We start from the raw sequence: 23687 nt of genomic DNA, 5'->3' as shown, positions 1-23687 counted from the left end.
TATTGCACTTAGCACATACAGTGTCACACCACCGTGGCCACCAGAAAGGATGGAAACCCTTGAAAAGACGGTGCCAGAAAAGGGAAGCTCGGATTCGAGTGAATGAAAAGGCCAGGCCAGATCCGCAGCCCCCAGCCTGCTAATGACCCTGTCCGGCCGGTTTCCCACCCGCTGGACTGCCTGTGACTCGGTTGTCCCGACTCCCTGGGTAGCCCGAGGCTTAATGGGAACTCGCTCCCACCGCGCACGCGCACAGCAGACCCCTGGCGCCAGCCACAGTGGCCGGTGGGCAGACTGACCCTCCTGTACCTGGGAACGGCCCGGCCCTTTACCTAACCGGTCGCCCGGCTCCCGTCCTGGAACCCTGAGGCCCCCGCCTGGGAGGACCAGAGACTAACCCCTCCCCTATCCCTCACAAACCCCGAGCTTTTCCTTTAAAAAATCCCCACTCCTGTTGTCCCCATGGCTGCAGTCAGTGCAGACCTGGCCAGCCCTCCTCTCAGCTCCGTATCAGAGGCACCTGGACCAGGTCAGCTGGTCCCTCCAGCCTCCGTCTCTCCGGAATTTCTAACAGCAGTGGCCAGATATCTGGCCGACCTTTGAAGCATGCACGCACAGAGCAAGCTCCAAGCAGACAACTAAGTCAGAGATTATAGTTTTGTTTATTAAAGTTAAAGGCTGCTTTATAAATGATGCTTTGGCAGAACTTAATTCAATTCAAATTTCCTACCACAGAGAATTTACAATGCCTGAGATGCCTTTTAAAATTACATGTCATAGAAAGAAACAAGAAAGTGTGACCCATTCTTGGGAGAGAAAAAAAACAAATCAATGCAACAGAGACCCACGCCAGAGGAAACAAATAATAGAATTACACAGAAAGGAATTTAAGACATAATTATAACTGCTTGAGGACGACAGGCTGATAGATTAACGGAGGAATGGCACGATGGAGAGATAGAAAAAAAACAGAATAGGGTAAAATGATAACTGTAAAATCAAGATTATGTTTGCTTCAAATTTCTTTCAATTTTGTATATGCTTAAAATGTTTTCATAATAAAAAGAAAAACAAATACTTTGCAAGAATGAAACGTATTATAACCCTGTAGAGAGGCAGTATTTTTCTGTGTCACCGAAGCATATTTTATTAAATTTGCCATGTGCATACAAATATCTCTGCTCCGTCAGCCTCGTCAATTCTACCTGCTAATGTAAGGGAAGACACATAAATATAATAACTAAATTGATATTTGTATGTGAACAATTGACTGTTACCAGAAGAAACAAAATCTCTGTGGTAGAATGAATGTGCACACGCTTTGAAAGTTAAGAAAATATTGTTTTACACACAGCTGTTAGTCTCTTCCCAGCTGACACCGTGCAAGGCCATTTTCTCTGAGCTTACGTGTCTTCGATCGATACATCTGCCATCATCTTTGTAACAATCGCTGCCTCTGTACTTCCCAAGCAGCGGAGTCACCAGGAACCTTCCATTCTCCCTCCACCCCAATGCATCGAAAGAGGAATTATGGGAATCACAAAGGTAGCGTGCACCCCAGGGGGCTCCCACACGCCGCTCACACCAGCACGTGTCTGACTGTCACGTGGCTGATGGGTCATCCGCCCACAGAATTTCAGCTTCCCAGGAGGCAACTCTGGACACCACAGTCTCAGCCCGAGTCTCCCACCAAAACAAAGGCCTAAAATGGGAGTTGAAATACGAATAACCCGATGGGGAGGATAACCCAGGAGGTACAGACAAGTGAGGAGTGGGGGAGCGGAGAGGCAAAACAGGTGAAACAGCCCACCACAGTGGTCGACAGAGGAAAAAGTGTAAACGATCAACAAAACAAAATAAAACGCCCAGTTTGGTAGATTGTGATAAAGTGCCACAGAACAGAAATGAAGCCAGAGAGGGGACAGACTTGGAAAAGGGGGAGCAAGTGTTAAATAGAATGGTCAGGGAGATCAAAGATAGCGAAATCGTGCAGGACTTTGAGAAAAGAAATTGGCTCTAGAGGGTTGGTGGAGATGCGCATGTCCTGACTTGGGTGTTTTACGGACAGCTTTGTCGGCTGCCTGGAGAGCAGACTGGCTTTGGGGGAAGGGCAGAAAGGGGCACGCTGAGGCCATCCTAGTCACTGGCAAGGGACGAAAGGTCTCGGACCACGATGGCAGTGAGACGCCCGCCGATCCTGGGGAGGTGAAAGGCAGACACAAGATGATCTGCTTACTCAGGGTCTAAGATGATGGTTTGGAATAATCCACAGGACTGAAATGGGAAGGAAGACGTCATGGAGTTGTCATGTCTAATGTACTCCTGGCCCCACTGGTGTTCGTACTACCGTCTGTCGGCGAGGAAACAGGGTCAAGAGCAGTTAAGTGCAGTGCCCAAGGGCAGCTAATAAGGGGAAGGCCCGGCACCTGGAAAAGCATCTACCTGTCTCCAAGGCAGCTGCGTTTCTCTATGACGTCCCACTTCCTTTTTTTCAAAGGTCGTCCCTGGAGGTGTGACCGCGTGGCTGTTCCAGGGATGACAGCACAGAATTGGAGCTCCTTCCATCCCACTGGCTCAACCACAGGATTCGGGAAGGGAAGGGGTCACCAAGGATGGATGAAGTGACTGCAGCTGTGGTGGGGATGGGGCGGCCTTACAATTATCTTGAAGTCAGGAGAATCGAAACACGGAATTCTAAGAATTGGGAATTCATCATCATCTTCACAATCCAAACTGTCCAAACCAGAGAGCAGCCCCATGGTTATGAGAGCCCTGGAGAAGCTACACGGTTGTCATGTGATCCATGAACAAAAGAAAAAGATTTCTCTTACTTCATAGTTCAAGCAACAAATGCTACTCTTTCATGCAAGACGACACCTTAAGGAGCCATCACCTCGCAGGAGGGCGGGGCTGCTTTGGGAGTACCAACCAGCAGCTCATTGGTTTCGCCCGAGGGCAGGAGAGAATCAGTCCCATTGTCTGAAACGTAGATCTGTGCAGGGTGCAAACTTGCCTTTTCTCGGGAAACTCGTCCAGACACAGGGCTCTTGCCGACCTCCAGACGACCTCTGACCTTACAGTGACATCCCCAGGGATGAAGAATTACAGATAAACCCGCCTAGCTCCCCCACACAGAGAAAGTGTAGAGATGAAAAATGGTAAATGCCTTTCCTTGGGGTTTTTAATTCTCAGGAACCTTAAGAATGCCATAGGCTGAAGGGGTAGTAGGGCAAGACTGGAAACTATGAAGATAAAATAATGACTGACATCAAACTTGAGGAAGTAATGCCACCCGAGACGGAACTCTTCCTAGGAGTTAATAGGGCGCTTTGATTAGTGCCTTTTAAATAGACTATTTGTATCTCAATGATTAGTCATTGATCTGCTCCACTGAGTCATTAAAACGCAAGCAAATGCTAAGTCTATTAAAATATATCCTGTGCCGTTAGATATGGGTTAAGGTAAAAATTGCATTCCAGTGCATGTTGAAAGCTTCAACCCTTGCTAGCATTTGGAGTCTAAATCTCCAATATTATTACTTAGCCTCATTTAAACGTGTGAAAAAGGAAATTACCAGTCACATTAAAATAGGGTGAAATAGATGCACTGTTGTGACTTGGTACAATTTTGAATTTTCCAAGTCTGTGACTTTAATACATACTTGTTATATTTGCTGTACATAGACAGCGTATAAGACTCAACACAAAACTATAAAACAATTTATAAAAATAATATAAGGGCTATGTGGTAACAATTGTAATTGTTATGTTACATAGTAATATAACACTATGTAACACTATGTAACATATAACAATTGCAATATGTTACAATTAATATTTATTCATTGTAATTAATAAATGTTTCTTTAATATCATGTGCATAATGTATTAACAAAGCACTATGTAACACTATGTAACATATAACAATTGTAATATGTTACAATTAATATTTATTAATTGTAATTAGTAAATATGTTTCTTTAATATCATGTGCATAGTATATTAACAAAGCACTATGTAAATATACATAAAGAACAAAAGGGTCTTCTCCCTAAGTACCAGATCATTTAAAATGAAGACAGGTACATAAATAATTAATTCTAGGATTAAATTGACAGGGGCTGTTAAAGAGATGTAGATAAAATGTGAAAGGATTTCAGAGGAGATGCTACTACCAGCTAAGGAAAGAACAGGTACCGCCCGCCCTGGCTGGTGTGGTTCACTGGATTGAGTGCCAGCCTGAGAATCAAAGGGCCCCGGTTCAATTCCCAGTCGGGGCACATGCCTGAGTTACAGTAAGGGGCACGTGGGAGGCAACCACACATTGATGTTTCTCTCCTTCTCTTCCTCCCTCCCCCTCTCTCTAAAAATAAATAAATAAAATGTTTAAAAAATAAATTTAAAAAAGAACAAGTACCAACCTATAGCTAAAGATATGGTACCCGGTGATGACAAGTAAGTTAAGTAGTTAAATGACGTATAAAGTCAAATCTTGGCCACGCAAAATCCTTCATGAATGACTCACTTGAGGTGCTGGGCAGAAATCATGGTAAAATCCATGATACGTTCCCTCTCCTTCAAACAGCACACCCTAGCTTGTGCTTTATGATTGATTCGGTGTGGTCATTAAAGCAACAGTCAGTCATTCTGGTGTGTGCCAACGGTCTCGTCCACAAGGTTAACGGTACGGCGGCTACAATGAAAACTAGAACTTGATTTCCTCAAAAAGATGTCAACCTACCTTTATTATCTTTTTTGCTACTTCTGTCTTCAAGATTGAAGGATGCATAGTTGCATGAATTCCTAAGTTTTGTAGCATAGTTGTGTGTGTGTGTGTGTGTGTGTGTGCATGCACATGTATTCATTCACAGGTTTTTTAAATCTAAGGCCAAAGCTGTCTTTCTCCAAATGGCTTTCTCAAATGTTCTCTAACTCTCCGGCACCACTCACAAGCGCATCAGACTTACACACCTCGTGTGAGAAAGCAGATCCTTGCTATGAGCCTGCACCCACGATTCCAGGTCGCCTGAGACACAATCGGCCACTGTTAGGAAGAAGTGGGAACTCACTCCTTCCAGGATCTGCAGTAAATTTTCTTAAGAGAAACTTAACAAAGACAATGGGGGAGGGGGAGGACTGAGTGGGAGGTGTGGGTAGGGAGGGCAGGGAGAGTAACGGGGAAGGAAATGGAGACAACTGTAATTGAACAACAATAAAAAAAAATGAAACGTAAGCAAAAGTTTTCATTTCACTTACATCTCTAAAGATTAACAAAATAATAGTTTCAACATTAAAAAAGAAAAAAGAAAACCTTGATCCAAAATCTCTATTCTTTTCATCATCAGAGGCTGACATTTCTGTGTACCTAACTCTAGGTGATACTTATTCTTTAGTTCTGACTTTCAACGTAAGTTTAGAAACTGACGTTCCTGCGTCAGGGATTCCTCCCGTGCAGGCGCCGGAGAAGCTGGGGGGTTTAGGAGAAGGTCGCACAGGTGCCCACCCTGCGAGGTGAGCCCGAAGGCGGGAAACACCTCCGCTGAGCTGCTACGTGCCTGCTCCTCCACCCCTGCCTCCCAGACACGGCACAGGCTTCTCACCGATGCCCCCCTCCCCCCGCCACCTGGAAATGCAGGGAGAAGGAACTTCTGAGATGTGCAGTTTAGCCTTGCTGAGCTGACACACGACAGAGACGCCACACGTCACAAACCATTGTCTCAGGCTACGGTTCAAACGCTTTGGCATGTTCCAGGAGACTTTTTCAAAATTCTCTGGCCTCACTTCCTTCAAACTGTATCCTACACCAAGGCTCAGAATTTTTTTTGCAAAATATAAAATATGAAATAACAAATATTTTAAGTTTGGGGGGCTATGTATGGTCTCTGCCACATTTAGTTTTAGTTAGCTCATTAATGACCTTTGAACCATGTAGAGGTCATGGCACTGCAAAAATGGGCTGCAGACCAGATGTGGTCTGTGGGCTGGAGTTTGCCATCCTGCCTTGCCTCATCTTATAATATAGAAATCAAAATTATATATGTATCTTCAAATCATCAGATACTTCCAGTAAATACAGTCATTTCTCTGTATACAGGTCTTTTTTTTCTAAGAAACACATTAGTCAACTTTCTCTACCTACAAAACTCCAACCCATCCTATACATCTCAGATAAAATGTGTTTATTCCTACAAACCTTTCCCAGTTTCCCCAGCAATAAGGAGCTTTCACTCCCCACCTTGAGTTCTATAAAACTGGTGTCAACGTTTTCCGTATTTCGATTGGCTGGTGATGAGGACAACGGTAAGCCCTGAGTGGGCTCTCACTTGATACAGTTTGGATTGTGAACACATTTGTATCCACCCTGCCTCTTTCCACAGAGAAGGTGAGGTCACTTACAACAAAAGTGTGAGCACAATGAAATAAGAAACTAAAAAGGTAAAACCAGAACCACAGAAGCCAGGCTACTGCAATACCAAACTATAGGTCGACGTAGCTGTCATGGTGAGTTTTCAAATGCAGAGCCATGCTTTGGGCGGGGGGGGGGGGGGGGGGGGGGGGGGTGGCAAGAAGAGAAGCACAGTTTGGTACATTGTCTGTTTACAGGACAGAATGAAGCAGCATAGTATGTGCTCTAGAGAAACACTGACCTTCCTGCTATGAAATTCTAAGCCAACGCCAAGCAGACAGAGCCTTCTGGGGGAGGGGAGCCCAGCCGAGGGGCAGGAGGGGCCGCGGTGCCCGCCACACTTCCACGGCAGACGCAGCAGGAACCCTGCGTCGCTACCAGCTGTGTCTAAGGAGGGTGGCAGCCTTCAGAAGCCTTGACTACTCTTCCTCCACCGTTCTGGAGGGGCCCTGCTGCCCACCCAGACGCTGCTCGGGCAGCAAGACAACTGCAAGTACTCGGCCAGGTTGACTGAGTCTAATCCGAGGAGAGAAGAACTACGTGCTGCTTTGAAGGAAAACGGGAAGTGAGAACAGAAAAGAGGACCCTTAATTCACGCCCTGCCCCAAAGAAGAATTTGTAACAACAATAAAAAAACCAAAAGGCCGAGTTTTGCCAATGTGTCACTCTGTAATCAGCCCGGTGTGGCTGGGTACGTAAGGAGGGGAGAAGGAACTGGCTAATATTGTTACTTCCATACTCAGGGGTGGTGGAAGTTTCCTTGAGGAAAAAGCGAGGGGGACAAGATCATCGGGGCTCACCCAGCTAGTGGTCCCTATGGGAAATCACACCAGAGAGCAGAACGAGTGACAAGGACAGGAATGGTGCTGGGACGCAGGTTATCACGGTGGGCACACGTAGCCCCCTAGTGGTGGCATGGGTGCAAGAATGCCCCAGTATGCACTGAACTGGGGTAAGTCCAAAGCATCCTTCCTAAGCCAGACCTCCCTCACTCGGAGTTGGGGTGGAAACCAGGAAAGCCCTCATTGTCTACGGCGTTTTTCCGAGACAAGAAGCTGACATCCGATGACGCATCCACCTGTCTGATTTACAAGCTCCATGACAAATTGAAACGTGGATGAAAGGCAGGTGACAAGCTATTTGCCGTCTCTCTCCCACGTCTGCTCCTGGACAGAGCTGCCTGCCTCCAGCCCAGCCTCTGCTCCCGGCCTCCGAGTCAGAATCAGTCTGTATTGAAACTCTGACTCCAGCGCGACTGTGCGGACGCCACTGCGGGCCCGCCCCTCGCCTCCTCAATCCTGCCCGCCTGGCTCTCCTGCCGGGGTTACCTTCCCCACTCTTTCCGGTTTGCAGATACAATCGTTGGGATTTTTACAAGCTCCAAAGTAGCGTGCATGCTTCCTATTCACACAGTCATCATTTCAGCCAGAAATAAACCCTTCCTAACGAAGCCCGATTCTCGGGGTGTTCCGGGAAATTGTTGGGATGACTTTCAAGGAGTTGAGATGCACATGACCATGTTTCCGTATCTGACTGTGGGGCATTCGAAGGTTGCAGTGATGTAGTTTAATCTCTTTTTCTAGCTTTCCCACAATGTCTCCCTTAGGCGCCCTCTATCATCTTCTGTCTCTTAAGTGGGGCTGCAGGGTTTTCTTCCTCGCGCCTTTCCTGCGGGACCTTCTACACAGTCTTCTGCTTGAAGAATTCCGATTTCTGTTTGAAAGCCCGGTCCTTATCCATCCTTTGTCTGTGAGGCATTCTTAACCTTAGGGGGAAACAATATTTTTTTGACCTGTTGTGACAGTGGCTGTATTCACAGAGATGAAATAGCAACTAAGAATGAGTTTAGGAGATTTGATTCATATTCTCGGTTCTACTAATTAAATGACCTTAAATGCACACGATGTTTTGTAGTTAATAACAATTACCCAGCGTAACATCCAGTTCTACTTTTGAGCTTTGGAAGAGATAGTCGGCTTTGAATGTATAACATGAAAATCAATCTTTGAAAATTTTCAAGTTTTTTCACAAATAAGCGTTCCATTTCATAATTAAACATTTGCTTGAAGTCATTGTACTTTTGGATGTTTATTGACCACCTCTTTTCTCTCTTGGAAATGCTTTCTTCTGCGGTTCTCTGCTCCACAATATGATCTCCCCAAATGTGGGGTCTGTCCCCAGCACTCAACGAGCCCCCAGGACTTGCCTCTGTGCCCCGCCCCCCTCGGTGGGCTACATCTCCCTCCGGACAGTCAACCCGGGCAATGGTCCCCCCAGCTTCCTCGGGCCCCGCCTCACCCCCAGCACCATCCCGAGCTGCCTGCTGTTCCACATCTGAGACCTGTCACTTCGTACTTTTCATCCAGATTTCTGGTTGTATGAGTGGAAGAGTGAATTCAGGTTTCCATGCCCCACGATGGCCTACAGTGGAAATTCTTACCACAGTGTTTTATGCAAAATAACACTTAGGAATATTCACGATGTTATTATTTTTCTTAAGTGATGGGGTGAAAACATAACTCGTGGAAGGCCTGCATTACTGATTTGGTGCTGTCTTACCTTCCCGAGCCTAAATTATGTGGCTTGGACTTCCGGTGGGTGAGACAGATGCCAGAACGTCTGACAGGAAATGAGGATGTGGGGAGGAGAAGGCAGGGAGACGCATGTTCAGAAGTGAGTCAGAAATGGACATTCAGATAGATACTCAAGTTTGCCAGTTTGTAAAATGCCCTGAGCGTCCTCCTTGTTACATCAGTGTCTTAAGAAAAAGAAAGAAAAGAAAGAAGCCCGATCACCTAGAGGGAAGAAAGAATACTTGGTATGAGTTTCACTTGTCCACTGACAGTCATGAGAAATTAAAAGCTTGGCCATGCGGGTTGTGGGGGGTTGAGGTTTTTAATCCGCTTGAGTCTGCCAAAGTGAGCCGTGGACAGAGCAAAGCAAAGAAGGAGCTGACCACGCTCTTTCCATTCTAGTTTACGATTTACAAGTATTTTTGTTTCTGGTTCAGTTCTCCAGATTGTAGCCTTCTAACTGCTCAAATCCCAACCACGGTGGCATTGGAATGCCACAGGCAGCTCTACTCAGTCTACAGAGGGAGACACGTCACTGTGTTGAAACACAGTTCAACTTCAGAACAGCCTAGAGGCATGAAGGCAGTTGACTATGCATTCATGCGGGTTAGGAAACCAGCAAAAAGAACCCATCAAAAGGGCAAATTAAAGAAAAGTAGGGACTTTGAGGCACGGATTTGGTAATTTCTGTTTTAATTGCTTGAGTTTTTAAAAAATGTTGTTGTCACTGTTTTTTGTTGTTGCTGCCATTGTTATTTTTTTTCTTTTTACCTTTTGACCCCTTTCTCCTTCTTCTTACCCCCACGCCCCTGGCCTCTGGCAGCTCCCAATCTGCTCTCTGTTATTTATGAGCTTGGTTTTTTTATTTGTTTATTCCATATGCAAGGGAGATCAGACAGCAGTTGTCCTTCTCTGCTGACTTCTTTCACTTAGCACAATGCCCTTGAGGTCCATCTACATCATCACAACCGGCAAAATTTCATTCTTTTTATGGCTGAGTATTATCCGTGTGTGTGTGTGTGTGTGTGTGTGTGTGTACCGCCGTTTCTTTATCTACTCATCCATCAGTGAATGCTTAGGTTGTTTTCATATTTTAGCTGTTATAAATAATGTTGCGATGAACATAGGGATGCACATATCTTTTCAAGCTGGTGTTTTTTCTTTGGATAAATACCCAAAAGTAAATTTGCTAGATCACAGCATAGTACTATATTTAATTTTTAGGAAACTTGGTAATGTTTTCCATAGTGGTTGCTCCAACTTACATCCCCACCAAACAGTACACAAGCGTTCTCATGTTTCCACTCACAATTTTGTCTCTTTGATCATTGTTATTCTGGCAGGTAGGAGGTAGTATTTCACTGTGGTTTCACTGGCATTTCACTCATCACTAGTGATGCTGAACATTTTTTCATGCGCCTGTTCAGCCATCTGCATGTCTTCTTTGGAAAAATGTCTATTCTTATCTTCTTCCCATTTTAAAATAAAAAATATTTATTTTTACAACTGAACTGTATGAGTTCCTTATATATTTTGGATATTAGCCCCTTATTAGATGTATGATTTGCAAACATCCCCTCCCATTTCATAGGTGCTCTTGCATGTTGGTGATGGTTTCCTTTGCGGTGCAGAAGCTTTCATGAACAACGTAGTCTCACTTGATTACTTTTTCTTTTGTTGAATTGGCTCTTTTGGAGTTAAAAAATCATCACCAGAACCTATGTCAAGGAGCTTACCACCTAGTTTTGCTCTGTGACTTCTACGGTTTAAGATCTTACATTCAAGTCTCTCATCCATTTTGAGTTCATGCTTGCTTATGGAGTAAGACAGTGGTTGAGTTTCATTCATTTGCATGTGGCTGTCCAGCTATCCCAACATCGTTTATTAAAGTGGCTGTTCTCTCCCCACTGTGTATTGCTGGCTCCTTTGTCTGGCATAAATTAACTCAGAGTATATACAGGAATTTATTTCTGGGCTCTATTCTATCCCATCGATCTCTGTGTCTGTTTTTATTCCAATACCATACTGTGTTAATTACTATTGATTTGTGATATAGTCTGAAATCAGGTAGCAAGATTCTACCAGCTGTGTTCTTCTTACTTAAGATTACTTTGGCTCTTCAGGATTATTTCTGTTTGTTCTTCTTTCCGTACAAATGTTAGGACTGTTCCATTTCTTTTAAACATGCCATTGGAATTTTGATAGGGATTGCGCTGGGCCTGTGCATTGCTTCGGCTTGTAGGAACATGTCCGTTTATTTCTGTCTTCTTCGATTTCTTTCATCACCGTCTCACAGCTTTCAGTGTACAGATCTTTCACCTCCTTGGTTCAATTTACTCCTAGGTATTTTTGGTATGCAGTTGTCAGTGAAATTGTTTTCTTTACTTCTCTTCCTGGTGCAGCTCATGATTTTGATGTGATAGAAGTATAAATATAAATACCTTACATCATATAATATATATTTCAATATATTATACATATTACATAGTATACATACATAAACATAGAGAAGTATACGGACGCTTCTAAAAAATCAGTTTACAATCATTCTGCAGGAATATTGAACTCATGTGTGGCCTTACCTAAATTCCAAATACCCCCAAGCAGCCTGCATTTTTCCCTAGATATCCGTGCACTGACATGCATTGCTTATTTAATATCTCCTCATTTCCTCAAAAGGACCTCTGCATGGGCAGAGACAGAGTGAAATCAACAGCTCCACAACGACTCAAGGTCAGGTCTTTTTGCCGAGAGCCCTGTGATATGAGGACAAGTTAAGTGAATCAGTCACAAACTAAATTTCAAAAGAATTTCCTTTGTTTCTCCCCACAGTATTTCGTATTTGATTTTCAGGCAAGTCTATAAGCTAGCAGCTGTTGCCTTAAACACACCCCATGAGGTATCCCTTGAAATCCATGCAGGAAATGCCGTGCTATAAATGCTGTTTTGTCCACTGCCTACATTCGACTCGAGAAACTTTAATAAAACATTCACTAGTTAGTTAAATTACATCATTCTGAACAGGAACATCTCTAAATGTAATAACTGTATAAATGGAAGGGGTGTGGGGAAATGGGTGAAGAGGTGAGGGGATTAAGAAGTACAAATAGGTAGTTACAGAGTCGTCATGGGGATGTCAAGTACAGTATAGGAAATGGAGTAGCCAAAGAACTTTTACGCATGACCCATGGACGTGAACAATGGTGGGGAGGTTGCCTGAGGGAGTAGCAGGTGCTGGGTGGAGAGGGGCAAAGGGAGAAAAATCAGGACAACTGTAATAGCATAACCAATAAAATATAATTTAAAAAAGAAAATAAAAGACAACTCTTAAGGACAGGGACTTTTTGTATCTTTACGGCGCTTACTACGTTAAATGTACTTCTCACTTTTAAAGTCGAGAAAGGTGATTTTATTGAGAATTAATGCAAACTAAAATCTGTGAAGTTGTATGTTACAAAAAATTATTTGTACACAAATTATTTGTATTACAAAAAAGTATAATTGCATTCGAAGTTTCTTGAATTATCTAGTTTGACTCTATAGCAATAATACTAATCATACTAATCAACATACTAATCAATGTCATTAGTTAAAAGCTAACCAATGTAAATAGATAAAAACCTAATTTCCACCATTGTTTTGATGTATAGACGTCATTATATTCAGCTTGAATTTTAAGTAAGTAAAAATGTAAATGATACATATCACCTGTTTAATCAATCAAGTTGAATACCACAGTGGACTGACACGCTAGAGAAGCGAGACCACCAAGAGAGGTCATCAGAGAAGTGGAAATACAAACACATCTTCATGTTTTTCTGTTTTTAGTAAAAGAAGACAACTTCGGTAAAAGTCGTTCTGAAGACCCTTCGGGAAATAAATAAATAAAGACGTGCAACCTTTAATGACTGGCACAGGGAGCCGTAAATAAGCACTATCCGAACGACCACAGGTCTACCACGCATAAAGGGGATGCCGAGCAAAACACGATGAGCTTGGGGTTCAAAATTATTTTCTGAAGACAAGAAAAATCGGGTCTGCTGGAAATCAGATGCCTTAAGTTATAAAGTGTCCCACATAAAATAAAGCGGACCTATAAATTATTTAAACAAAGGAGAAAGCATACTGGACACGATTATTGATTTTTCTTTCCCCTTTGAGCCGGTGGGAGTTTAACTATTAGGCTTTTATGACAGCTCATGGCATCATCGAACCTCTCTCTCAAAAAATGTATCTAACGAAATTCATGTAGTTCGTACCCAATGCAATTCAAGATACAGGAGCTCTTTTAAATCAGACCTAGTTGGTGGTTTTGTAAATGATGACTTCTCCTATGGGAGTTTGAGTATCCACATATTTAAAATGTTTAAAGATTAGATTTGAATCTCCACTGCGCCCCTCGGTGCCCCTGGGGCCGAGTGTCAGTCACCCAGCATTCTGAACCGGTTTCTACACGAGTAGTGTACGCAGTATGTGTCAGCTTCCCCAGCGAGTGCCCGAGGTGACACCATGATGCTCTCGGTGTGGTGAATGGCACCGAGCAGTCCCCATAAAAAGCGGTGCTGGTTACACGTGAGGCAATCAATTATTTTCACCACCGGTTCCTCTGTTTCGGGTTCTACCTTTAGCCCCACTGTACTCCAAAACAGAAACTGCATGGGTTTTAAAATGAGAAAACTGTTCAAGACAAAACAGCCCAACAATCTCTAATGTCCTCAAAACTAGACTGAAGCTTTAGGATAGGTTCACGGCTGTGAACACCAGTGGTTGTGTCAAAAGTCAGTAACTTCCAGTCCACGCTCCATAATTCCTGAGTAATCCTTGGTGGGGGCCAAGGTGAAGGTGGGGAAGGAAGGTCGAGTTCATTCAGTCTTCTGAACCTCATAGTCTGAGAGCCATAGAAGCTCAAACCTGGTTTACTGCAGACAAGCGCTCCTAATCTTTTCAGCAATTACTACTTTCTGCACAGCTCAGCCACCATTCACAGAGGGATGGGTGTGTCAAAAACAGAGCTTCAGAAAGCGACATGACTCTTCTTCACTAATTACCAATTTTCCCTGCTAATCTCACACTGCATTTCAAAGAGTAATGAATGTCCTGGGATCAGTACCTATTAACAGGATCCTCTGTTTTCCTCTGCAAATCACTTTATCCAAAAAATGTTTTTTCATCTAGTTACCGGTCTCCTAAATAGAATGTACTCCTGAGTGTTTTGCATGTCCTTTCTTTTCTAAGCTTTTATTTTATTTGTATTTTTGCATATTGAAGATTTATGAAACAGTCCTGGCTGGTGTGCTCAGTGCATTGAGTGCCAGCCTGCAAAACAAAGGGCTGCCAGTTCGATTCCCAGTCAGGGCACATGTCTGGGTTGTGGGCCAGGTCCCCAGTAGAGGGCATGTGAGAGGCAACCACATATTGACGTTTCTCTCCCTTTCTTCCTCCATGCCCCTGTCTCTAAATATAAGTACATAAACATCTTTTTAAAATTATGAAAAAGATTTTTTACACCCCAAACCATGCCGTCTCACTTCAAAGCAGAAGCAAAAAGATCTCTAGCACCTTCCAATGCCATCGAGGTGCTGACTAGGCTGCTGAGAAATGGGCAATCACACTTTGCTGGCGGGATCCTCAATCAGGGAAATATGTTTGAAAAGCAATTCAGCAATATGTTTCTAAAACTCTAAACGTGTTTATACCCTTGCAATTGATCCTAACATATAATATAAAATGCCAACAAAACTCTTTGCCCGATTATTTTGGTTGCAATTACATGTAGTAGAGGTAAATGGAAAATAGCCCGGACATTCAATAACAAACCCATAGTTAGTTAAGTTGTGATATACTTACAGTATTATATTACACCAAATACATGAACAAATGTTTTTGAAGTATTTTAAGAGTTACTTAAGTAGGAGATAATATAGTGCAACTTAAACAATAGCCCCACACCCGTGCTCTGGAGCAGGCTCCTACCTCCAAAGCCCACTGACTCCCCAAGGGAGGTTGCGCAGGTGGGCACTTAGCTGCTCAGCACCTCCGGTCCCTTATCTGTAAAATGAGGAAGATCACGTGATTTACCTCGCTGGGCGGTTGCGAGCAAAGAATGCAATATTGCATATGAAGTGATTACAGCATGCCTGACACAAAAATCAGTCAATAATAGCAACTCTTATTGTTATTTGTATAAAATTAGGATACCTAAGTCTGTGTGTGATGGGAAAAGTACTTACCAACAAGACATAAGAATTGAGCCCTGGCTGGCGTAGCTCAGTGGATTGAGCATGGGCTGCAAACCAAAGTGTCGCAGGTTCGATTCCCAGTCAGGGCACATGCCTGGGTTGCAGGCCATGACCCCTAGCAACCGCACATTGATGTTTCTCTCTCTCTCTCTTTCTCCCTCCCTTCCCTCTCTAAAAATAAATAAATAAAATCTTTTAAAAAAAAGACATAAGAATTGCACTAATATGTTCAAAGTAGTGATCTTTTCATGGTAACATTTTTGTCTTGTTTTCATATGACTTTAGCTATATTTTCTGTACTTTTATGTATTTATTGCTTTTTACTGAGAAAAAAGTCAATTAATTTTTAATTATCGTTTAAGTTTAAATAAAAAATAAAGATCTCTGAAAAACCTTGTACATGCTCTCTACTTCTGCATGAGCACCTCTGTGTCATCGGGAAAATGCCAACTGCATCACTCAGCCACAGATTAGAGCTACAGGTTACACCGATCCTAACTCGTTAGATGCTAGCGTACTTCCAAAAGAAATGAGAGAGACACAGTGTAATGTTCTGCTGTCTTCTCAATTAGTGCAACTGACCCCCGTCTCTCCCTGACTAAAAATGTCCAGTGTCTGTATGGCCGGTCACCTAACCCTCTACTGGCATTATTTGAAGACTGCATTTCAAAGCTAATCAGCAGAAGTGGAGGAGGCATTCAAATATTAAATGACTCGTTCCATTGAATATGCCTATATTATAACGTGCCCTTTGCTACTCTATTTGTTAATGAATTCCTTCTTTCTTGGTCTTTGCCACTTCACAGTTCATTCTAATGTCATTTTGAGAGCTTGCACCTCGACCTGTACACTGTCTAGGGCCTCCAGCTTAATTGGCCCACAGCAAAACCACTCCCTGCAGTTGGCCCAGGCAGGGTCAATAGGTAATCGCTACCATTCAGCATCGGTGGCAACATTAATGGGCATGAGCAAAAAGGTTTAGAATAGCACTTAATTTTCAGAATGCTGAGTTGTAAAAGAGTAGTTTCACAGAGAGAAAGCAGTGGCCTGTGTTATGTGTGGTTAGTTCTTTTCTTTTTACTCCAATCCTTGCTTATTGGATGTGGCATTAACAGGGTTCAACTGATGTAATGATTCTCAGTTCCAGTCTGAAACTTGCACACGCGAAACGAGGCATGGTGTGCCGAGAACTCAAACACGTGGAAGTCAGGAGATCCTAGGAGTGAGATGGGTGTCGGTCAAGCGCGGGGACACGAGATTTATCTGCGTCCCTGGGCCTGCATCTCTTTAACTGAAGTACAATGAACTCCCCGGGCACTAAATGACTCAGCCCCCGCCCGTGAGAACAGCTTTCATAATTGAGGACTGCCTATTTTGATAAAGTGCAAAGTTTCCTGTTTGTGTACCCTACTTCCCAATGGGGACCTGTTTGGGCATAACTTTGGTCCATTTGATTTTTATCCCTAAGGGTCTTCACATACGCCTCCTTTGTATGGTACCGGCCCCATTATTGGAGTCCACTCTCAGCCTACTCTGGAGGAAGAAGGACAGAACAGAGACACGGAGCAAAACCAAGCCAAGTGACACGGCAAATCCAGGGTCATCGATTGGACCTCAGTGGGCATCTAGAATTTCACATCCACACGGAGCACGGAGCCTGGAGTCAGTGAACACAGAAAGTCACATTGCAAATACCAGTCGTCCGTTGATAAGGCAGCTTAGCAGGATTCTCGAGCCACTGGGCCAGATGGCAAGGGGACTACAACAGGCAGCAGGAACATTAAGAAAGAAAATGATAAAAGTGAAAAAGTTTAAAACAAACACGAATCGTGGTGAGGTAGAATAATCGTGTAAAAAAAATCAACTGTCAATCTTACATATAAACCATAAGAATCTCAGGTAAATCATCTAAGTATCCAGGTGCCCATTAGTAGAAAAGAATAACTGTTTCTTAGTCAGGTTTTTGACCCAACTAATGATCATCTAACACAATAGTGGTTGGAGTACGAATTAATCCCCAAGTTGAGACAAGCGATGGTCTTAGGGAAGGAGTAAAAATCAAACATACCGAAGGGTGACAGTAAACCCGGCGACACTGTGACCCATGTGTTTCTGATCAAAGAACGTAACCTCCCACGGCAAACGTCCATGACGTCGACATTCTCGCTAGACCACTTGCCATCGGGTGACGATGGGCACATCAGCTCCTCTCCCTGGCACTCGGTGTTCTGACCTCCGAATGAGGAAAAGGATTCCCGCCGCATACATTCTTGGAGGACTCAAGATAGCATGTGAAGTACTTGACACATGAAGATTCTTCATAAGTGACAGTTATTTTTATTAATATTAAATTCAGAGATAATTTTAACCTAAATAATTTAAGCAGTAATGTATTGCTTTCTAAAAAATTATGAAATTTTGCTCTGGCTGGTGTGGCCCAGTGGATTGAGTGCCGGCCTGTGAACCAAAGGGTTGCCAGTTTGAGTCCCAGCCAGGGCACATGCCTGAGTTGTGGGCCAGGTCCCCAGTAGGGGGCGCACAAGAGGCAACCACACATTGATGTTTCTCTCCCTCTTTCTCCCTTCCTTCTCCCTCTCTAAAAATATATAATTTACCTTTAAAAAATAAAAATAAAAATTATGAAAAAAATTTATTTAATTTTAGCCTCTTTATAATGGCATATCATTGATATCTGATTCCTTTCTTTTTGTTTCTGTACTTGAATTGTCAACTGTCTTTATGTATTGTAGATTCCTCAAAAAGCTCATATTTCTCCACTGACCTTCAAAGCCCCTCCTGCCACAAATGAACGTTGTGCGTATGGGTTTGTTTCTCAGAACTACATTTTATTCCATCGACCTGTTTGTTCATTCCCGTGTGATACCACAATGTCTTAATTTCTTCTGCTTTATAATAAGTCTTAAAATACGACAGAGAAATTGTTACCCTTGGTACTTAATTTTTTCTAAGATAATTCTGGCTGTTCAGTTTTTTTTTCTTTAAATCTATTTAGCATGTTAAACAAACCAGTGGTTTTCAACGGAAGGATATTTTGTTTCCCCGAGGACATTAGGCAAAATCCGAGGCTCCCTTCTGTCACTACTGGAAGGTTCTTAGGAGGTGAAGGCCAGGGATGCTGCTAAACACCCTACAACGCCTGGGACAGCCGCAGGCGACAAAGAATGGTCTGGCCTATGACCACTATAGCCGCCATTCGCTCTTGTCCACAAACACACAAAATTTGGTAACAACTCATATGTCCACCAACAAGTAAATGGGTAAATGAAGGTGGTCCAGCCACACAATGCAATACCATCCAGCAATAAAAAGGAATGAATTACTGAAATGTGCTACTGTGTGTATAGCTTTCAAAATAATTATGCTGAGTGAAAGACACAGACAGAAAAGAGTATTCTATGATTCCACTCACATAACTTCCCAGGACCGGACACTGGGAAGTCATAACTGGACACTTCCACGTTACTGGACAATGATGCCGACCCATGGCTGTACGTAAAGGGAAGGGAAATGAGTGGCGGCCTGAACAGATGGCAAAAGTGCACAATGAGGACCTTGGGGGCAAGGTCATGTTCATGATCACATTTGTGGTGACGGCGTCATGGGTTCAATCAATGTCAAAACGTATTAAATTGTGCACTTCAAATATGTGCGGTTTAGTGCATGTTACTCGTTTCTGATTAAGGCTATTTTTAAAAGCAATTTGAAAACACACACAATCCAGCAGTATTTTATACCAATCATATTGGCAAAGAAATAAAGACATAGGCAATTTCATGGTAATAGAAGCTCTTAGATACGACCGTTTGGGCAATAGAACGTGAGCACCAACAAAGGCACGGGTGGTTTTCGTTTGTGCTGTTCACCGACTGACCTGCCCCTGGGTCTGAGAGCACTGCCTGCCACAAAATTACACTTAATAAACGTTAATTTAACGCTTGAATAAATGAATGAAACATATATCAGTATGTTCTGACTTCATATTGTACGGTTGGCAGTGCTCACTTCACACGGGCCAGTAACTCATGTTTCTCGCACACGCACAAACACGCCAGGAGACATGTGCAAATGCATTCACTAGCAAGTTGTAACAACCAACACTTCAAAGATACAAATGTCTATCGTAGGTAAATGACAACCTGACAATTTATTCACGCCACGGAATACTACCGTTGAAATTAAAGGAATTACTACAGTGACATAAAGAATTCCCGATGCATTGGTTTAACGACTAACGTCAAACCGACCTGCAAGTTCAGAATGGGGGTGACCTCTGGGGGAGAGAGGAGCAGGTGTGAGCGATAAAAAGCGCAGACAGGTACCTCGCTGGGTGTGTTTCAGCTCCCGATGTTATTTCTTGTACCTTATGTATCTGCACTGTATTTATCATTCTGCACACGTCAAATAGTCCATGAAAATAAAACCATTTTGAAAAATAATAAGGAAATACAAGACCCGGGCGTTCCGTGTGCGCCAGTCCCTCGAGTGAGAGTGGGGGCGGTTGCATTCTGGGGGGGAGGTGGGGGCGGGGACGGCTAAACGGAGGAGGCTCCGATTGATCAGCCAACACTCACGCTGACTTCCTCTTTCTCCCAAGACGCTCCCTGGATGTGTAAGACAGCAATCTTGTCTTTTGTTTGCGTTCCTGGGGGTAAGCACCAGGCTCCTTGGCTCAGGCGGGCCAGGGCCAGGGGTATGTGTGAGGAACAGGAAACGAGCCATCCTCCGCCCAGGTCTTCAGTGAACCCCCCTCCCCCTTGCACGCACCCCCTGCTGCTGCAGCTCCAACAGGCAGAACCCCCTCAGCCAACAAGGGAACGGTCCCTGTTCCCTCTCTCGAAAATTGCCGTTTTCTCTCCTCTGTTTTCCATCATTAACACTCTTCTCTCTAACTCTTACTTTGCATAATTTTATTGAAACCTCATTTCCTTTGATATCTTTGCTCCCCTGACTTTATACCACATCCTGAAAAATTCATCTCTTTTCTATTTCAGAACATCACTAAAGGGAGAGGCAATAAGCACAGACATTCAATCTGCTATCTCGAACTGGATTTCTACAATTATTTGCCATGGTAAACATACACACACACAAAAGAAAAACATACCAAATTCAAACCAGACATGGTGTTTTGGATAAGGACCTGTTTTGAGCTATTATTGTGTTTTTCTCATTACTGGGCTGGCGGAGCACGCTTGCAGTGTCTGCCTAGGTCTCTTAGAAGACGGGCTCTCGGGCTGCTCCCTGAGAACCTCTCTGTGATGCTGTGGGAAACACAAGCCACAGAGAGCGAGGGCATGAGATGCGCTGGCCAACAACCTCAGCAGAGCAACTGGCTGACAGCCAGCATCAGCTGCGGCCTCGTGAGCCAGCCAGGTGGACACCTAGCCAGGCCCAGGTGGGAGGTGACTCCAGCCTCCCATGACTGAGGCCGCATAAGGAACAGCAAGTGAGACCTAGCACAGAACCATGAAAGCTGATGGCATGATTTTTCTTTTAAACCACCACCATCTGGAAGGGTTAGCTGCGTTGCAACTGATAACCTCAACATCCTCAAGCTTTGCAATCAAGTGAAGCAGAAAGGCACGAAGTAGACGTTAGTAGTCAAATGCAGTAAACACGCAATGACAAAAGTGCGCACAAGATGTTATGAAGAAACTGAGAAGAAAAACCTTGCCCTGGCTGGCGTAGCTCAGTGGATTGTGCACGGGCTGCAAACCAAAGTGTCGCAGGTTCGATTCCCAGTCAGGGTACATGCCTGGGTTGCAGGCCATGACCCCCAGCAACCGCACATTGATGTCTCTCTCTATCTCCCTCCCTTCCCTCTCTAAAAATAAATAAATAACATCTTTTTTAAAAAGAACCTGGTTAAAGAAAAACCTTGAGAGATAGTTTGGGAGGACAGGGAAGAATTTCTAGATAAGATGACATTTAAAAATGAGACTTAAAGGGAGAATAAAAAATTGTCCTGGCAAATGAAAAGCTAGCAATGACAAAGGAGAATGGTGTTCAGGGAACCACAGGCATTAAAACTTTACTGGATTCAAATTAAAGGGAGACAATGATTTGAAATGAGATGGAAGAGAAAGGCCCGGCCTGAGGCCCTCTTGTCCAGGGCCCAGACGTGATCCGCACCTGATCACGTAGGAGTCAGGGAGACACTGAAGGCCTTCCATCCAAACGGCAGCACGGCGAAATTCATCTTTAAACTGAAGACCGACGGCAGACGTGAGAGAGAAAAAGTGGGGGTCAGGCCAGGGGAGAAAACCATTGTAATAATTCAGATGATGCGAAGGGAGATTCGGCTCTAGGTACACATGGAGCAGTAGATGGATTTAGAGGTATTACGGAGAAAAAGTTAACAGAACTGTTGATGGATGGAAGGCAGGGATAAAGTATAACTTTCCTGCTTCTTGCTTTGCAATGGAGGAGAAAAAAATATGCTACAAACTAATATGATTGAGGGGAAAATATTGATTTGAAATATTGAGTTGGAGGTGCCTGGAAGAAATTGAGAGAGTGACATCCAGCAAAGCTCGGGTATATAAATATCAGGCATGAAGGAATTAGGGTTGGAAATTCACTCATTCACTCATTCATTAAATCATTATTGATTAAGTGACTGCCAGGTGCCAGGCAGTACTCTGGGTGATTAGATTACACAGAACAGCAAACAGACACACAGGCTTCCTCGTGGAGAATGGATTCTAATAAAGGAGGCAGAGAGTAAATAACCAACCTAATTAAAAATAATAAATAAATAGAGACGGATTGGGGTGCTCTTTTAGACAGGGTGGTGCGGACAGGCATGGGGCCGGGATAGGCAAGGCTTAAAAGCAAGCCAAAGAAAACAGCCACCTCGAGTGAGAACAGGAGACAAGAGGGGGAAAAGGACAGTGTGGCTGGAGTCTGGCAGGTTGTGGACATGACAAAACGAATCCAAGACCTCTGTCACTTACGCAACCAAAGGTGGACACTCACTCAAGGTTTACATGACCTGCTGCATCATCTTATTTTTTCTAGAGTAACTGAGTCCACCCGTGTTAAATGATTGTTGAAAATGGACATAAGTAACAGTATTTGTCAACATGATGGCACATCCCTGGAGTGTTGGCGCCATATATTACATGTCTGAAAGAAGCATGTCACGGTCTTCTATCAGAGGGAGCCTCACACACACAAAACAGCTCAAATATAATTCAGCACATAATTAGGAACTTACTTTTCTAATACTAGGCATAAATGTTTAAAAAGTCACATTCTGCCCTGGCTGGCGTAGCTCAGTGGATTGAGCGTGGGCTGCAAACCAAAGTGTCGCAGGTTCGATTCCCAGTCAGGACACATGCTTGGGTTGCAGGCCATGGCCCCCAGCAACATTGATGTTTCTCTCTCTTTCTCTCTTTCTCCCTCCCTTCCCTCTCTAAAAATAAATAAATAAAATCTTTTTTTAAAAAGTCACATTCTTTGTTCGAGGCATTGTATATGTACACCATTTCATGTAGGTCTATTTGTATGCATGCCTCTCTAAAGAGCGTTGGCTAAATTTATGCAGGACTATAGGAATTTCAAAGCAATTTTGTTGGCATCCAAGGCTATCTTTATTGGCATACATAGATTTTCACTATTTTCTTATGCATGTGTTGGAAAACACAATATTTCCAAATCTATGGTATGCATCCCCTTTTTTTTTTCATTTTGTTCTAAGTTCCAGTCACCAATTTAAGTTACAGTGACCCGTCTGAAGTGACTGTGAAAACAAAAGTGGATTCACCGTTTCCTTGCTGTGCTGGGACCCTTTGGACCACCTGATCCAGGACACAAGCCACAAGGAGCTTCATGGACTTTCTTCCAAGGAGAAATGTGGTATAAACTACTGTATACAGATAAGATATGATGTTGCCCACAAAATCATCACATTGATTGTATGGAAGTGTAAGAGGGATTTAATACAAAGCAAATGGCTAACTACAAACAGTGTCAGAATTATGTTTCAGGAAAAAAACATGCAATTTTATTGTATTTATTTTAAGAGCAATAGAAGAAGTATTAGGGTCTTGGTGAATTTGTGTTGTTTAGTTATAGCTCTTGCTTTCAGTGGCATGTGCAAAAGAAGTTTTGGATTATCACTAAACTCGATTGTTCTGTACACATGGCTAAGTTTCTCTTATGTCAAGTATGTTGCCAGTATCTAAGATCATCTGTTTTCATTTGTAACATAACTGCCATACATCTCTCACTTCAGTATTTGAGTGTTACCAGCTATCACATTCCTCGGGCCAAGTTAATGGAATTTGTCCTCTTATTAACTCACACATATACTATCAGGGTAAAATAGATGCAAAATGTGATGCAAATCCTTGCCAATCATAATCTTCAAAAGTATCTGAATCTTAATTGAGATTTCGCTGTATTAAAAAATATGGGCTTTTCAGTTAAAGATTGGCAGAGATTT

Source organism: Phyllostomus discolor, chromosome 14 (genome assembly GCF_004126475.2).
Source record: "Phyllostomus discolor isolate MPI-MPIP mPhyDis1 chromosome 14, mPhyDis1.pri.v3, whole genome shotgun sequence".
In the NCBI taxonomy this organism is placed as follows: Eukaryota; Metazoa; Chordata; class Mammalia; order Chiroptera; family Phyllostomidae; genus Phyllostomus; species Phyllostomus discolor.
Note: the sequence above shows the minus strand (reverse complement) of the source record.